The sequence below is a fragment of the Hippichthys cyanospilos genome, chromosome 6, assembly GCF_059441005.1.
Source record: "Hippichthys cyanospilos isolate Australia breed blue-spotted pipefish chromosome 6, RoL_Hcya_1.0, whole genome shotgun sequence".
NCBI lineage: Eukaryota > Metazoa > Chordata > Actinopteri > Syngnathiformes > Syngnathidae > Hippichthys > Hippichthys cyanospilos.
The window spans coordinates 22200001-22214089 of record NC_142374.1 but is presented as its reverse complement, the minus strand read 5'-3'; the positions used below and the strand labels follow the sequence as shown (position 1 = coordinate 22214089).

The 14089-nt window shown below is 42.1% G+C and overlaps 1 protein-coding gene and 1 long non-coding RNA gene across 3 annotated transcripts in view; one reads left to right on the top strand and one right to left on the bottom strand.

The window, feature by feature from the left end:
- Nucleotides 1-14089, top strand: part of kcnq1.2 (potassium voltage-gated channel, KQT-like subfamily, member 1.2) — a 136922-nt gene that overhangs the window by 48268 nt on the left and 74565 nt on the right. The window lies entirely within an intron of this gene.
- The window catches only part of LOC148422796 (uncharacterized), an 18389-nt gene continuing 8264 nt past the window's right edge, over nt 3965-14089 (bottom strand). Inside the window, exons 1-3 of one of the 2 annotated variants that reach the window (XR_015865839.1) lie at nt 6574-6839; nt 4468-4611; nt 3965-4391 (exon numbers count right to left, since the gene is read on the bottom strand). This is a non-coding gene — a long non-coding RNA (uncharacterized LOC148422796). Of the gene's footprint in view, nt 4392-4467; nt 4612-6573; nt 6840-14089 lie in introns of those variants that run through there. The other variant, XR_015865840.1, reaches the window with a different exon arrangement.

Genomic DNA, 14089 nt, shown 5'->3' with positions numbered 1-14089 from the left:
AGGACGAAGTGGGGACCGTCCATTAGTATGGATTTGTGGAAAAAAAATGTTTGACAATATTTGGACATGCGAGCTTTCTGCGGGACAGTGAGGAAATATTTGGTTATAGTAAACAAATGGAGAGGAAAAGGGCAGGAAACTTCTTAAATCCGTCCTTGATATTTGACACCACCTATCTCAAGCATCTCAAGTATGACGTCTCATTAACTCAATCAGGTTGTCATTCTTACCGGGAACAACGATCCCGAAAAGATGGCTTTCAGATAACAAACTACAGAAAGGTGACACAGAAGATGTCCCGAACTGTTCACTGACCTCACCTTGATCAACCGTCACTGCTCGTACTCACTGCAGCGCGTTCTATGCTCTTGTAAAAACCAAATCATCGGTCCAAGTGGTCCCAAAAGAAGTCCTCTCCAACCTCATTTGCATTGATATGAAATTTGGACAAACATCTGATGAAGGGGGAGCAGCGGGCGGGTGATTAAAGGGTCACTAGCCAACCATAAAGGAGAATCCCTACACGCCACCGTCAAGCACGAAAAAGAAGCACAGCCAGTTCTAGGACTGTGCCCTGGGCTCATTGTGTCTGCTATCTGTCGCCGCACAATGAGCCGTCTCATGCGTCGGGATGAGTGTCACAAGTTCAGCCTTTATCGCCGCGACCCGCGTTTGACCTCACGCAAAGGGGAGAGACGTAGCTGAAGAGGCCGCGTCAGCGCCGCGGAGAGACGCATACAAGCCCCGGGTGTTTCTTTTGGGATCATCACTCAAGAGGAGACAGACAGCACCCACACAGCACCGAGACATGGACTTCCATGCACTCCACAGACGGCTATTTGTGGGTACTGGGAAAACACACGTCAGGCACCTCCCCCGTCCCTATGGCGCTCACGTCCTGTGATGGACAGATAGAGAGGTTAAGTCAACAATGGCGATGTAGTGAAGTGCAGCTGGAGAGCAGGTTGGACTGGATATGAACGGAGGAGGTCTTTGGGGGTGACGGCTGACATTGGAGGAGACAAACATCTGCACAATCTCACATGTACACAATGGATCCCGTTGTGCTTTGGTTAGTTCTAAAGACACTGTACTTTAGGTTTGGGTGGCCTCACAGGAAAGATATCTTTTGGCCCCTGGATCCTTCGCATATCTTGGCTCAAGTCAAAATGACCGATTCCAGCTTGGTGCAGGTTACCTTGCTTGGAGTGACTTCACTTGCACCGGGAGCCAACATTGGACATTGCGTAAACATCAAAACGACCCGGTTTCATCTGCGAGCACTGAAGTCGTCCAGTTTTTTAAAAAAAAAAACCTCATCCCAAAAAATACGCTTTAAAACCCCATATTTGGACAATGGAGGATCAAAACTGCTGTATGTGTTCCTTTATGTATCAGTTTCTGTTTGCCATTCAGGATTTGTCTTGATGTATCAGTTGCTATGAAGTTCCTATGGTCATGAACAAGGGTGCACACAATATATTCCTGGGTTACTCACATGAGTTCTTGGACGTAGTGTTTGGTATGCACCATTCCTCTCGTTAAAAAGTCTTCCTCCGTGTCATTCTCTGGGTCACGCCCACTGTAAGCGCACTATCCCAGCAACGTCGCATTATTCAAGCCTGCTTCCTCAAAAAACCTCAGAAGTCCATCAGTGATGGTTTGCGTGGATCATTCAATTCCCGTTTTAATTAATTAAAGGAAGTTTCAGTACTTCTCAGAATAGAAAGATGTGAGACGCCTATGCTTAGCTTTATGAAAGGCATGGAAAAAACTATCACATAGAGCTTGAATTGTTCCTGCAGTTTGTCTGATATGAGCGGTAAATATGGCACCGGATTTAAGTGTGCTTCAAGCCAAGGCACATCTTGGAGCTACTTTTCAGCTCAGGCTCGGTTGTCGTCATGGGTGAAAGTAGGTAGGGTACGCAAATTCCGGAAGCACATGACTTTACCCGTCAGTGATTTCCGTCACGCATGCGTACCAGTTATTTGCATCCATGGTCATGTATTTGTAACTATGGGCAGGGTGCCATTTGTGGCCCGTCATCCACAACCCTCAAAAAAAAAAAAAAAAAAATGTATGGACAGCCCTGCACTTGATGACATTCTTACCTTTCCACTGCACTCGTGTTTATCCTTAAACAAATTACAAGCGTTACATAACGTGTCTATGCTAGTTTACTTGCTGTTCTAAGAGTTTTTTATCAACAGCATGTTTTATTTTACGGGTGTTTTCTGAAAAACAAAAAGGTGCGTTCATAATTCTCATTTGATGCGATTTTAATACCACGTCTCAATTTTGACTTCATTGACATTCCCTGTTGACTCAGCGTACGTACCTTCGCTCCACCACACTCTAGCTCTCGTCTCCTTGTGTAAAGGCACGTCAGGAAAACCAACACACTGTCCAAACTCTGCCAGTCGACTTCCCTCCTCTCGTTTCCGTGTCGCTAGGCAGCCTTCTTTTTTTTCCCCTTTTTTTCTCTCGGCACATCCTTTCTCTTCCTCCTTTTGGTACGTCTGAAAGGGGTCAATGCCTCTGCATGATGGGCTAAAAGTCTCCGGGCCAGACACTGGAGGAGTCCACTACTAATTGCTCTTAGCAGATCCCGAAGCATTGTCCCCCCGCTGGCTTTTCAATTTGAATTTGAATGGTGGTCGCTGGCTGGTGCTGAGAGTGTAAAGTACACAAATGACTGTCACTGGGAATGGATAGCGGCACTGCAAGTTTGGCTAACTTGTCCCCGACGGAAGCTCTCTTGGCTTTTTGGTTCCGCATAGGTTAGGGCGCGTTTGCGCTAGCATGAGCGCCATATTGACGAAGGCTTGACCGAAGTCATGTTCCGCTGATTTTGAGTCGAAGGGATCACGTTTTTTGGACTTTGCGTTTTTGAAAGGCAGACCGAACTCTAACCCTAACCCTAACCCTGAAAGGTAGACCACAAGAGACATTATTTGGAGAAGATGCATAAGGAAAATAATGGTTACCTTGCAGCCACTTGATGGTCATGTTTTTGTTGTTTTTCTCTTCGTCTAAGGACATGCTAAGTGACGCTCAAGTCGATAGTTACCCTGAGGACGACAGCGAGACAAACCAGCCAAGTCTGTGACAGACAGACAGCTGAACAAATTGCCAGACCTCCCCCTCCGCAGCTCTCTTGTTCCTTCCCTATAGAGGCCAGGTTCCTGGTCCATGTCCCCCCCAATACCCCTCCTGCACCAGTAGTGGTTAATTGAGCCCCCGCCAGGCCTCGCCCCTTTATTGCCTTCAATTGTCAAAGCCCGTAGGCCTGAGTGATGCCCGAGACCTTATACAAACGAGGAGTCTCCTTTCTTCTCCACCTCCGTCCCTTTATTGCTCACTCCATCTCGTAGAGCAAATAAAAAATAAAATAAAATAAGGAAGCCCACCCCCATGTAAGATAGTAAGATGGACATGAAATGTTTGATGTACCAGAACAGGGGTGTCAAACACATTTTAAAAATGGGCCAAATTGTACTTCTAGTTTCTGTCAGAGGGCCATAAAGTCAAATCAGTTTCAAGTGTGATCGTCACACATTTACCGAGTTTTAAAATCAGACCATTAAAAAGAGTGATTGCTAACAAAAGCTACAAAAAATTGCTACAAAAAAGAGGTATTTTAATCAGAAACTTGAAATCATAGTTGCCATTTCACTGGCCACATAAATTGATGTGACGGCCCAGATTTGGCCCCTGGGCCTTGAGTTTGACACCTATGCACTAGCATGCACAATTTTTCAGCATTTTAAGCATTTTTCTAATTTTGTGAATTTATATTTGCTTGTTACTCCTGTGACAGCTTTTTTTCATTATTAAACAATGATATTATGATAATATTAGATGTGATTATTATTATTTTAGTCGGATCAGTTGAGCAGTGGTTAGCAAGTCCGCCTCACAGCTCAGGGACCTGAGTTCAAATCCACCTCAGCCCGGCCTTCCTGTGTGGAGTTTGCATGTTCTTCCCAAGCCCTTGTGGTTTCCCAAAGACCTTCAAAGTCTTTCAAAGACCATTTGGGACAATCAACAGGCGCTTGAGTCTCAGTTTAGCAATTCCATGTGTTTATATCAGGCATAATGTCCAAAATTTATGTCATAAACCGCTTATTTCGAGCATTACACTAGGATGATTTCATGAAGGCACTTGTGGGAATCTTGACTAGATGCCAAAGATATGTATAGCTTTTGTAGTCAGCGTACAGTTTTTATAACGGGTCTTGCCTGGGTTCAAATCAGGAGTGATGGTGCTTATCCTGAGAGTTCCATGACAAATGGTATGAAAAGCGCCTCCAGTTGCTCCAAAACGCTGCTGCTCACCTCCTAACCGGTGCTCGTAGGAGGCAGCACATAATTCCAGCTCTGGCTTCCTGTACATTTTTAAAGTTCATTTTAAGGTTCTTTTTATTTGTTTTCGAATCGTAAAATGGTCTTGCCCCACCTTACCTCTCTGAGTTCCTCCACTCCTACGCGCCTGCAGAATGCCTCAGGTCAGAGGACCAGATGCTACTGGAGGTGTACCAACGACTATGCAGAGGCTCTGAAGGGATCCAGCCTTTTCCGTTGCCGGTCCCTCCTTTAAGGACAAACCTAGTCATGACAAAATCTGTGTTTTTATTTCTGTTGGAGGAGATCTACGATCGTTTGTAGGTGCTACTAGTCAAAATTAGAAGAACAATGAAGACCTCTGCATTAGAGTCTCGATATGGTTGAGTTTTATCTGGGGATGGACCAGTTGGGACATCAGCCCCACAAGAAGAAGATCTTCTGTCTTTTTGTTATCGTGGCCAATGTACAAATTTTTTGCGTCAGAAGGGGAACGCAGAGTTGCAGGAGACCAAGAATCTGGATAAGAGTCTTATTTGTGTCCTGGTCTTTGTACAGGTTTTTCTGTTAAACCAAGTCCCCCAAAACAGTAAATGAGTTGCTTTTCAAGCCAAAAGGAAAACACCAACTTGGTTCGAAATCTTTGCTCCCTGACCTTTGAAAGGAATGGCTATAGTACGGTACGTCGACGACAAGAGTAGTTATGATGACAATCTCATGCTCATAAAGCACCAAAAACAAACACAGACGTTTTATGGTTGGTAGTGTTATTGTGGTTTATGGCTCAACTGTCATGGGACCAAGCCATAAATTAGTTTCCCCTTGTGCAAATATGACATATCTATCTTGCGGGTGTGGCCTGGGCCCCCCGACGTGTGTGTGTGTCTATTTATATGTGTATTTTTTCATATATATATATGTGCGCTGGTGGGCTCCACCCTCAGGGGGCGCGGCGCCCCCCGCGCGCGCCCGTCTTTGTTGCCGACGGTCTGAGCTGTGGGAATGAGCCCGGTTGGGCTCGCTCACTTTCTCCCACGCTTTCACCCTCACCCTGTCCCGTGCACTTCTGCCTCACCCATGGTGATGTGGAGGCGGCGCGAGGGGAGCGCCGCCGTGGAAAAACTCACTAACACATGTGCACGAGATCCTGAGAACTGGGACGAATGTTTGTGGACGTTCACGCTCTTCTAGTTGAGGCGTAATTAAATCAAGTCCCTCCTCAAATCCAGACTATTTTTTTGTGTCCACTATAATGAACGTTTTTTTTTTTGGGGGGGTTATATATTTTACTACCGTAGGACCTTCTGTCCTTGCCAATGATGTAGTTCCAATTAATTGGATGTTTTTGTTGGATTTTTTTTTTCTGAGGGTACTTGGTTGAAAAATGAAAATCACTGAGACATGTAAAATGAAGTCGACTTTGTTTTGAAAAAAAGAAAGAAAAAAGAAGTATATCTCAAAATGACGTCAACAAAGATTTTGAGCTCATTTTACCCAGCGTCGTGTCATATTTTCTTGTTTTTTCTTTAAAATTATAGCAAATTCTGCATTTGAAGCTATAAAATTGAAATTTTACATCCTTTGTATTGTAAAACTTACCTTAACTAGGCATGGGATGATATCAGATTCTGGCGGTATGATAACCCTGAGCAAAAATATTATGGTATCGTGGTATCACGGTATTAACGTTACAGCTCAACAAACAAATAATTTTAAAATCTTTTTTGGTAAATTGTCATTTCTATTTGTTGCTAAATACCAATGTTCTTACATTATACAAAATTTTATTTTCAAACAGAATATATAATACTGCCAACTCGGCAGATTTGTTAGCTAGCTAGCTAGCTCCCTTGTTTAATCGCCTTCGAAAAATAACCCGCGAAATCCGCAAAGTAGCCATTTTAAGTCTTACAGTTATGATACGTACATGTTTTAAGGCTGTAAAATTCCTCACAATACAGTTTAAAGACTTTTGTCAGACGGGAATGAACATTTTCTCCCATTTGTCTCTCACTTTAACACTCCCAAAGTTCAAACCTTTGTGGATTGGACACAGAAGAAATTAATAATAGTAACTCACATGTAGTTCACACATCGTCAACCTTAACCAAATATCACTGTTTATTGGATGTGAACCATTTTATTTCTCCTTTTATATCATCGCCCCCTTGACTTTTGTGATATCGTGTGTCACTGGTAGACCCGCTTGCGCGTCCGACGTCAAACCTGCCGAGTCGGTCCTTGCCAGCGTTGGCAGTGCCCGCCGATCCCCATCCCGGGCGCGCCATCTGGCCGGCTCCAACAACTCGCTCTGTGGGTTAACTCGACGGCAGTCCAAACCTCCGGACCCAGATCCTCCCCAACCCCCATTCCATCGCCCGATCCTACAGATGGGGGGCCGGAGATGTAGAAGTGAGAGACGGGCCTTTATCAGCCGGCGCAAGCACAATTGTGTTGTGCCGTGTGGGAGTTGGGGGAGTTAACTCATTGTATGGATGAATGGATGAATAGGCAAAGGGAGGCTGAAACACTACCCCCCCCCCCCCCCCCCCCCCCCCCCCCCCAAATGCTGGATCTCTGTATGTTTTAGGTCAGGGCCATCTCGGGGCCCCCTCTTCATGGACAAATTGACAGATACCATCAATTACGTCGGTCTACCCCTGGCCGCCATATGGCCGGTGGCTGTATAGTAAAAGCTCGGTGATGTCACTGCACCGGCCCTGCATATGCTGCGTCGTAGGCCGACGGAGATGCGTGTGAGGTGTCTGAGGGCGAGAGAGAGAAAGAGAGAGAGAGAATAGTTTGGGATTCTGTTACAGTCCAGTCAAAGTGTCAGGAGGTCAGGCTAGAGTTGTAGGATAGAATTTCACCAGTGTGCGAGTGGTGGAGCATCACACACACACACACATATATATATATATATATATATATATATCTATATATATATATATATATATATATATATATATATATATATATATATATATATATATACATATGTGTGTGTATGGATGGACAGACGAGGGGGCAGATGGATGGATGAGTGGATGTTATCGCTAGCTATGCAACCTAACTCGCTAGCTAACAACACTGTTTGAGCTAGCTAGCTAGCCAGCTGTTCTGGATAGATAGCTGGATGGGTGGATGTTATAGCTAGATATACAACCAAGCTCGCTAGCTAACTAGTTGCTTGAGCGAGCTAGCTAGCTAGCCAGATGTTTTGGATGGATGGATGGATGTTATAGCTAGATATGCAACCAAGCTCGCTAGCTAACTAGTTGTTTGAGCGAGCTAGCTAGCTAGCCAGATGTTTTGGATGGATGGATGGATGGATGTTATAGCGAGATATGCAACCAAGCTCGCTAGCTAACTAGTTGTTTGAGCTAGCTAGCTAGCCAGATGTTTTGGATGGATGGATGGATGGATGGATGTTATAGTAAGATATGCAGCCAAGCTCGCTAGCTAACTAGTTGTTTAAGCTAGCTAGCTAGCCAGATGTTTTGGATGAATGAATGGATCGATGGATGGATGTTATAGCTAGATATGCAACCAAGCTCGCTAGCTAACTAGTTGTTTGAGCTAGCTAGCTAGCCAGATGTTTTGGATGGATGGATGGATGGATGGATGGATGGATGGATAGATAGATAGAATACAGAAACAGGGAGAGAGAGCAATGGTCTGAGATTGGTAGCCGTCTATATCCTCTAAATGCTAAGCAGCAGAGGTCTAGCGTGATGACTCAATGCCAGGAACTGATCTTTTACAAAATAAAAGCACGTGCGGCACAGGAGTACAAACTGTCTTTTCGCGCTGCGGAAAAACATAATAATCTAATTAAAAGTGTCTGCTTGAAATCACGACGAGCGAAATCGAAATCTTGACTTCTTCCTGGGCCTCCGCCGCTACTCAATAAGGTCATTAACAAAAAACACATTGCCGTACGGGAGAGCGAGCGAGCGAGAGAGGGAGAGAGAGAGGGAGATGTTTGGACTTGATATGTAATGTGAGAAAGGGCCAACAGCAAAACAAGGAAACATCTGGGTGATTAATCCTTCGGAAAGGAGGAAAAAACAGGGAGGCAAAAAGTACGTACCAGCTCGCAACAAACACAAACAGCTGGAAAGCAGAGATAGTGATCCACGTGACTCTGGATTCTCATTAATACTAAATCCAAAACCACTTGATCCTGGTTGTTTGTCTACCAAATGTTCTGTGTGTGCTGGTAGCCTGGCGTCGACTTTCATGAAAGCGGAGCCTCTAGAACTTTGAATCAATAGGACGTAAATGGTATGAAAATCTAACATTGTGACGCGAAATTCCGCATTTATTGTTTTTCGCAGAATATTGCTTAAAAACGTCCCAAAAAAATAACCGATAGCGGTGAGAGCGTATCGATACCGCCGGTACTGATTTGGGCGCCGATGCCATCCTTATTTAAAGGTATCGTACTCATGACGGCAGCCGATACTTGTATCCTGAGAGAATCGGAAATTGGCATTAATTTACTGAAATTTTAAGGACGATTATATAGATGAGTTGGTAGGTATATCTTTAAAATGATCCATCCTTTTTTTTGGGGGGGGGTATCAAAAGCACCAATGGTATCTGTGCTTGGTATCGGTATCAGAGTCTTTTCAAAACTTGAGTACACGCACCGGTGTTGTCCCTGAAGAATTGCAACAAGTTTTTATTTCGAATCTAAAAAATATTCAATCCGGCGAGTGTGTCATCGGTTCAAACCCGCGTCCGAATTTGGATCCAATTCGTATTTGCGTCAAAAGCAACAAACTACTTTAGCTGAGCGGCCCAGTAGCGGTTTCTCCGCTAACTTGTCCTCGCTAACCTCTTTTCAACTCTGAATTGTAAAAAGGCGTGAGGATCAACTCCAAGCCAGATTTGCCAACTCATCAACCAAAAATGAGTTGAGGGAAGAGCTCTTAAAATAAGTTTTAAAGCTTTCGGGCGCTGCCAAGGCACACGGCGCACGCGAGACCCCGAAGGGATCTTAACTAGAACCAGATTGGGGCTTTTTGGTTTTTTTCCTCATGCCCGTCATTGAGTCAAGTTTCTTTTAATAGCTGAGTCGATTCATCAATTCCCAGGAAAGTGTTGTTCTTTTTGATTTTTTTAATATCTGCACCTAAGGCGCTTTTACTGGGAACATCTGCTGCGCTTACTCATTCCGGCACCGCCGTCGTAGTTGAAGGCGTCAGGGCTGGAGTTGCACGCCGGCGGCCGTGGGGCCGAGCACCTTGCGAGGGAGGGAAAGTGTTACTCACGCAAATTAGGCCCTTCGTCGGATTTTGACTACCGGTCGTGCGTGCGGAATCCCCGTCGAGATGCCGCGGCGTTCGTGGCATTGCTTGCGGACCAACGTAGTGTAAAAAAAAAAAAAAAATGCTATAAAAATACCGGTAACAAGAAATGTAGCATCAAATTACGGTGACACATTGTCTATATTTTGGGTAAAAAAAAAAAAAAAAAAATGCGGCTGATTTTACAAAGTACGTTTTGTAATTGTAAAATTACAATTGTAAAAAAATGGTGTTACTGTAGTTTAACGGTAATTTTAAAATTAAAAAAAAGATGCTGTTTTACAGGCAAATACCGGTAACATGGTTGCAAGAAATGTAGCATCAAATTACGGTGACACTTTGTCTATATTTAAGGTAAAAAAAAGATGCAGCTGATTTTACAAAGTATGTTTTGTTATTGTAAAATTACAATTGTAAAAAATGGTGTTACTGTAGTTTAACGGTAATTTTAAAATAAATTAAAAAAACATGCTAGTTTTACAGTCAAATACCGGTAACATGGTTGCAAGAAATGTAGCATCAAATTACAGTGACACTTTGTCTGTATTTAAGGTAAAAAAAAAAAGATGCAGCTGGTTTTACAACGTATGTTTTGTAATTGTAAAATTACAATTGTAAAAACTTACAATTACCGTAATTTAACGGTAATTTTCTTGCAACCAGAGTTCTGGCAATAATTATTTACGGTAATAGTGTCGGCAGGTACGCCGTAAAAAAAAGAGTAAAACATTCTATTGATATTGTTGACAAAGTACATTCTGTAATTGTAAAATCAACAGTATCATTTTTTTTTTTTTACACCATAAATGTAGAAAATTTGTTACCGTAATTCAACAGTACTTTCCTGTCAAACAAATTGCTGGTATTTTATTGTAAAAACTGCATTTTTTTACAGTGTACCCAATAATTATAAAAAGTACATTATCGATACATTTTTTTTACCGAAAATGTAGAAAATGTGTCACCGTAATTTAACGCTAAAATACCTGCAACCATCAAAAAAATAGCATTTTTTTTGTACAGTGTACTTTTTTGGCAACCAAGTAGCCGGTATTTTACCGTACAAACAGCATTTATTTATTAATTTTTTTACAATGTACCCCTCGACACATTTACTCTTTACTTTTACAGTGTAATGGTTTTTAAGGTCAAATATATTCCGTTTACTTAACCGTGAACAGAAAACATTCCTAGTTATTAGTGAGTGTATCCACATTTATACACTTAGGACATTTATTTTGATTTATGTCCTCCTGAGATCCAGTCTAGATCCTCTTTCTTTTTACCTTAACTGACAAAGTCAAGCACCCCCCCACCCCTTTTTTTTTTGTTGTTGAAGCTTTCCAGTCATACACAATAGCAATAGAGCCTCGCCAGTCTTCCGTGAAGCCGCTGGCACAAAAAACGCACGTGCGCAAACCCTTCACGGCGCATCACGTGGGCGACGCACAACGTCCAATCAAAAGGCTAACAATGAAAACGAGGCAGGAAGTGCAGCAGTTGGCTCCTGGACTCTTCATAATGAATGTCCGATTCAAGGCATCAACAGAGGAGGGGCTACAATATGTCAATCAACTGCTTCCCGCTAATACCACAACTTTTAGCCAACAAGTGCTTTTCATTCAACTTTTTTTTCTGTATATATATATATATATATATATATATATATATATATATATATATATATATATATATATATATATATATATATATATATATATATATATATCTAAAGGGACCTGAGTTCAAATCCACCTGGCTCCAGCCTTCCTGTATGGAGTTTGCATGTCCTCCCCAAGCCTGCATGGGTTTTCTCCGAGCAGTCCGGATTTCTCCCACGCTCCAAAAACATGCATGGCAGGTGTATTGGACATACAAAATTGTCCTTAGGTTTGATTGGGTGCGTGAATGGCTGTTCGTGTCTGTGTTCCCTGCAATTGGCTCGCAACCACTTCAAGGCGTCCCAAGTCAGCTGGGATAGGCACCAGCAAGCCTGCGACACATGTGAGGATAAGCGGCTATACACACACACACACACACACACACACACACACACACACACACACACACACACACACACACACACACACACATATATATATATATATATATATATATATATGTGTGTGTGTGTGTGTGTGTGTGTGTGTGTGTGTGTGTGTGTGTGTGTGTATAGCCGCTTATCCTCACATGTGTCGCAGGCTTGCTGGTGCCTATCCCAGCTGACTTGGGACGCCTTGAAGTGGTTGCGAGCCACATATATATATATATATATATATATATATATATATATATATATATATATACAAACAAAGAAAAAAAATCTTTCTTTTTGTTCAAATACTCAATAAATATCAGATTACCGACCAAAAGTACACAATAATCAGGGCCCTAGTTTGGTCTCAACGTTAGTTACGCTCCCTATATTTGAAGCAATTGTTTTACATATCCATGATACACCGCAGCACAGGATTTGTCGGGATTATTCCAAACTTTGTACCGTCACATCTGCAGCTACAGCAAGTGTCCCACATTCATTCAGGTGGAATACCCGCTTCCTGTCCCGGTTCCCATACGTCTGCCTCTCCCCGCTCGCCCGATCGTTCCTGTTGTCGGGGGGCAAAGAGGAGTCCATCCGGTCACACGCTGTGAAAAACCACCGAGTGGGGTCGAGGGGATTGTCGCCGGCTGCGACCGCGGCAGATTGTTATCACGGCGTAATCCCGGCCGAGGAGAGAAAAAGACACATGGGCGACTTGCCCGCACTGCGCATAATCATTTTTGATGGAGCATATTGACAATATCACTCGCCATTTTTGCTGTGAAATTTTAATAGCTTCTTTCATGAACCAGCAACCAACTAAAAATACTTATCCATAATTCTTTAGGTACTAAAAGTACTAGGGTAATTAATTCTTTTATTCTTAAAGTAAAAATGTATTTATTGAAGTAAAAGTAAAGTAGTGTCAACTAATTTAAGGTTCTATAGTGAAAATATTAGGTTACTAGTCAAGGACTGACTATAGTACTGAAGTAATCTAATTTTAAGGAAATAAAGTACTAAAATGATTGATGACTTTGTACTATATTAATTGATTTACTGAAGTAATCAATTTCTTGGGTAAATAAGTACTTATGTAATCAATTTCTTTAGTATTAAGTACTGAAATAATTGGGTATTTTAGGTGCTCAACCCAAGTAATTTAATACTTTTTGCTTGAAGTAATAGTACTATAGTAATCTATTATTGCAGATATAATGGCCGGTCAATTAAGAATGAAGTAATAAATGAATCAAGTACTAAAATCATCAAAGGCACTAAAAGTAACTAAAGTAATTTATTACTTTATTATTAAAGTGGAAACTTATTTATTAAAGTAGTGTAAAATAATGCAAAGTACTATTAGAAAATGTGTTTCTTTACTAGTAAAGTACAAAAGTAATCTAATTTGGGTGTAATAAAGCACTAAAGTAAGTGATTATTTTAAGTACCTCAGATGAGTGATTGCTTTAGTACTTTAGTACTAGCGCTCATCATTTTTAGCCAAACACTTGAAAAAAATTGAATAAAAAAAATATTAAAGAATGACTCAATATGTCTTGTAAATGTGAAATAAAAAATGTACCCAAATAATGTAGAGTTCTTAAAGAGTCACTGCCAAAATATTTAAATGAGCTTCTGATTACTTGGGCATGTCTACAGTACTTTTTGTGCCATTTGTGGTAGTGAGTATTTTTTTTCCAATGTAAAATGCGTGCTTTGGCGCAATAGAGTTTGGGAAAGGCGAGCTAGTGGATCCATATCATTGTGTGCAGGAAGCGGCTTTGGGCAGGCCTTGTTGCTTTTAGGCAAATCCCTGCTTTCCCCTTCTCAGCCGCATTACTGCCACTGCCACGAAGCCGGAACTCCCCAGCAGAATTTGGGATTTGATGTGTGTGTCGGTCTGGCTTGCAGCGACTCACAAAACATGTCTTGAATATCAGTATTTATTTGCAAAGTCACTTTCTGTCTTAAAAAAGAAAAAAAAAATGTTTGCAGCGGGGGTTTTTTTCGGGTTTTCCGTAACGGGCAAAATCAATGGCTGCTTATGCCGTCGTGGTTGATTAGCGTCAAACTAAACTGGCACGGACGCTTCACTTCCTCCGCCCTGGGAGTTGGCGCCATGCGCCGAGGAGAGTGTGAGCAAACTCAAAGCAAAATAACGTGTGTATTTATGACAAGTTATTCTTGTTTTTAAAAGGGTGGGGGGTACTGCTCCTTTCTAAACGTGGGGTTCATTTGCTTGTGTGTCAAAACACACACACACACACACACACACACACGATAGTTAAAATATTTTAAGACCCGTGTGTATTGTACTTTTTAGGATTTTTCTTATCTAATTTCAGGCTTTGTAATGGCATGACAGGAAGAGTACTGATTTATT